The sequence below is a fragment of the Echinops telfairi genome, unplaced genomic scaffold, assembly GCF_000313985.2.
Source record: "Echinops telfairi isolate 266 unplaced genomic scaffold, ASM31398v2 ScPeMD7_31;HRSCAF=116, whole genome shotgun sequence".
NCBI classification, from domain to species: Eukaryota; Metazoa; Chordata; class Mammalia; order Afrosoricida; family Tenrecidae; genus Echinops; species Echinops telfairi.
Genome location: NW_022103928.1, coordinates 33362470 through 33367071, shown reverse-complemented (window position 1 = coordinate 33367071; position 4602 = coordinate 33362470). Strand labels below are relative to the sequence as shown.

At 38.3% G+C, this 4602-nt stretch overlaps 1 protein-coding gene across 1 annotated transcript in view; it reads right to left on the bottom strand.

Moving 5' to 3' along the window:
- Positions 1 to 4602, bottom strand: part of ADARB2 (adenosine deaminase RNA specific B2 (inactive)) — a 708390-nt gene that overhangs the window by 564881 nt on the left and 138907 nt on the right. The gene's annotated exons all lie outside the window — the stretch shown is intronic.

Sequence of the window (4602 nt, the reverse complement as noted above, 5' to 3'; positions counted from 1 at the left end):
TATATTACTATTGTTATTTGTGTCTTACACTGTCCATGGTCACCCTTCTCCCACCTTCCTGTATATATTTATATAGTTGATATTTTAAGTAAAATTAAGTGATACTAATCTAAAGTTTGTTAATGGTAAATTATGATGCACATTGTAATCCCTCGAAGAACCAATACGGAAATAAATATTTTAAATAGAATAAAATAATTAGCAGAGAAATTAAAATTGTATACTTGGTAAATAAGGGAATGAGGAACACAAGAGACTGAAAGCACATTGAAAATGATCAAAATGACCAACGTAAATCAAGTTCAACCAATGATTGCATTAAATGTGACTGTCTAAGCACTCCTGTCAAAGAGCAGAGATTTCAGATTGAGTAATTAAGCAGGATTCAACTATATGCTGTATGCAAGAAAACAGATACAAAGACAACAATATGCGGACTACAGACGATCCTGGAATAACATGTGGGACCACACAAACAAACTTATATATGGATTTCCCCCCCCTGTTGCTATTGTGGTGAGCTTAAGTATTGCCAGTATCTGCTTGAAATACAGTATGGTACTGATCAGAGGAACTGCTCATGCAGAAATGATGAACGTAATGCCGCACTTTAAGAGAATACTCGCAACTCTTACGTTCCTTACAATAACAGGGAAAAGCAACAGAAGCACTTGTCTAAGTGGGACCTCATAGTTAGAGCCAGTGGTGTTCAACGTTGTTTAGCATGCAAAGCAGAACCATTATAAAGCCAGATTGGATCTATTGATAATTGATTGGAAAATTACGGGTAGACAGAAAATTAGTAAGTATGTAGAAAACTTAGACAACAGAACATTAAGACCTCCCTATACACATGTGCGGCAACCTGCAGATTCTACCAACGCCTGATAAAAAATACCCTTGCCTCGGAGAGAGCAATTCAGTGGTCAAAGAAACCCTTCAAAGCTAACATGGGGGGCGGGTAGAGTCAAGTGTATGTAGCAATTATATTGCATTAGACATTATAAATAATCTAGATATTATTTAAAGATAAGGGAAGGATATGAGTCAGTTATAAAGGACTTGAGTATCTGTGCAATTGTGTGTGTGTGTGTGTGTGTTGGGGAGTGTCCTGGACTCAATCTCCTACAAATAGCAAGGGATGACTCTGTAAACCAAGTCAACCTAATTTTAACTATTCACCACTCCATCCAATAATTTCAAAGTACATTTTATTTTCAAGGGCAAATGGAACATTTTTCATGATAGACAATATGCTAGATCATAAAACTAATCTCAATAAATTTAATGTGATCCAAACAATGCAAAGCATGTTTCTCCAACCACAATGGAATTAAATTAGAAATCAAGAGAAAAAATGTGAGGAATCTTAAAGTCTGGATAAATACAGAAAGTGCCATTCTCAATCGCCCATGGATAATAAAGTAATAATAAAAGAAATTATAAAATTGTTTGAACTGAGTAAAAACATCACAATATATCAATATTTATGTGGTATGATAAAACCATGCTCCAAAGGACATTCCTACCTGTAACCACCAATATCATAAATGCAGGAAGGTTTTACATAGCTAACCTAAGCTTCCACTTGAAGAAAGAGAGCATATTAAACCAATCAAGATAGGCTAATTAAAAAAAAGAGAGAAAGAAATTAAATACATCGTTCTGAAGCCTCAAAAAGTGATTACAAATCAGAGCAGCCCTCTTACTCCACAACTCAGACACTGAGAAGGTTCTGCTGAGGTAGGGCCGGCCAGGAGGATGGGTAGCGTCTCTGCTTAATTAGGAGAATCACTTTATTAGAAGCAATGGCAACATCCATACCCGGAGGCGTTGTCCACAGAAATAATCTTTTAGGAAGATAATGGGAGGAGACCAGTGGCTCTACTAGTCTGACGATGGATAACTTTTGTAACAAAACCTGATTCCCCATAGCTCACTTGGTCCTCTGTGTTTGTCACTCACAGCCCTCTAGCTCTAGCACCCAAACTTCACTTTCTCCCCAGGAATCTCTTTGTATCATGGTCATTTATGGTGACTAATGAATGGTTAGTCTGTGTCATTTAGCTGTCTTCGCCTAATATAAATGCTAGGGAACCTTCCATGCGTGCCTCCAACTTTGTACCTAGGTGGCTTGTCTTCTTGAGTCGATTGGGAGCTCTAGGAGCACTGAATATGGGAACCATATTTGCTTTCCCTTCAGGAAAACAGAAGACAAGGCTTAGGCAGTGTTGTTGTGAGTGTTAGATGCCGGTGAGCTGGTGCTGAGTCAGAGCAGCCCTTTGTGCAACGGAAGGAGAGAACGCTTGGTTTGGTACGATCCCACACTTATTCTTATGTTGAACAGTCTGATATGTATGTAGTAACTAACACAATAACTAATATTATAGAGCATATTAAATAAATTATGGCAGTTCATTTTTAAACAACTTCAGAGTGTGCCATTTGGTAGCCCCATTTTAGGTCTGATTTAACTGAGGAACAGCAAGTTAGAATGATTTGCTCAACAGCATTCACATAGTTAAAAACACATGCAGAATCAGAACCCAACCACCCTCCATTTTCCACCATCAAAGACTAGTTTAAACTCTCCACAGTTTCTGATCGAACTAGCAGCGAAACTTGTCCTCCTAAAGCGAGGCTTTCAACAGATGATTGGAACCACAGCAATCCTATAAACGAACATGCTAACTTGTCCTGGCTGTCCTCAAATCCAGGCCAGTCCAGCCCAGGCACTCCGTGTTTGCACTTCCACAGCCTCCTGACACTTCTCATGGCAGAAAAGCACACGTGTCAGTGAAGTCTATAATCAAAAACAAAGCGAATCCTCTCTAGGTTATGAGAATTCTCTACCTTTGAAAATAGCATTTGATTGATATGTTTTCAAGAGACTGACATATGTAACTCTTTATTAAAAAAATTATCAAATAACTCCTTGAAATAAGAAAGCACTCATGTAATTAATAGCTATGTACTGCATGACAGCATAATTATTCATTACCAATATGCTAGGAACTAAATGACTTCTAATTTCGTCTTCAGAATATTTAAAGGTAAAAAGTGCTTTATAAGGGAATAAACTAGGACAGGGTGGCTTTTATAAGATCCTGAGATTCTTCTTGGCTTGTCATAAAAAATATAAACATTAAATTACAGATGATGTTATGCTATATTTATTTAAAGAGAAACAGGTGACTAATTAAAAGTACTTGTATACCTCAATAAAAATATATTTTAAAAGATACAAGTAGAAGGGATGCCAGCTTCTTTTTCACCTTATTTTTTATTGCTAGCTCTGGGGACATGTGAATTCACCCTATCTGTTCAGAATTTATAAAGTACCTGGAAAAATGATTCCGAATCAATGAGTCCTGAGATTCAAGTCCCAAGAGGCATTTTCCTAGCTTAATTTCTGTGACAATATGAAGTTTGTTGTAAAGCAACAAGACATACGTAAGACATCCATTGAGTCCAGCGCCTGGGTTGAGCAGTTCGGTAGGCGGTGAGAATTCCTAAGTCCTAATCATCTTCTTTAAGAGAAAATATCCCTTTGCATTAATTAATTAGAATCCAAGACTGTTATGAGTTGCCATCACACGGAACCCTGTCTCATGCAAGTGGAACAAGACACTTCCAGGTCTGACACTATCTCGTGATTTGTTGGAGATTTGGAATGTTGTGGTCAGGGCTTCCATTGACTGATTTCCAGAAGTAGATTGTGAGCCCTTTCTTCTCAGAATGACTTAGTAAGCTCTGCTGAAACTTGTTCAGCATCTCCCAGCAGGCATGCCTCCTAGGACAGAGACGTGGTGGTTGGGCATGAGGTGGAGTGGCAACATAGAAGGTGAGAATTCTGCCAATGAGCCACTGCAAACGACTTGCATGGCTACAGGGCAGCAAGTGTAATTTATATTCCAGATGATCCAGTTACAAATTTAGGGCTTAGAGGAAGAGTAGAACTTATAGGAAATTTGATCTGAACCTTGTAACATTGGTTGTGTTGGATAGATATTATTAACAAAGGCAATGCCAACATAACAGAAAAAGAATAGTGAGTGATAAATCTCAAAAATGAAAATAAGACTCCTCAGAATGTTGGCTTCATGTTCAGAGTCTCAACTTAACGTTGTTCTAAGCAGCATGTTAAAGCATTTTTGTTCACTTCTTTAATACTGGAAGTAATCTAGAAAGATAGCCTTTAATAGTCTTAATTTATATGACCCAGTTCAAATGCGTGATGCTCAGTCTCTCTCCCTGGTAACTACCATCTTTCTTCTTACTGCTTCACAGTTTTCACCAGAGAAAAGCTGACCTTGTTTTTCCCTGACAACCCAAAGTTTTCTTGATTCAGGGCTTGGCACCTTCTGAACCCCTTTTCCTTGAGTGTTGCTTCCTCTCCTCGTTCCTATGCCCTGTTGCAAGGACATGGATCTGAACTTGACTTCAGACATACAATTCACATCTGACCTGGACTTGTCTTGATCCTGCTGATGGGACCTTTAATTAGAGCCCTCGGTCTACTTCTCCTCTTTGACAGGCGTGAACCCTGTAGAGGTAGTCATTTTCAGGCCATCTATGGAAAACTGCTTACATTTCAAAATC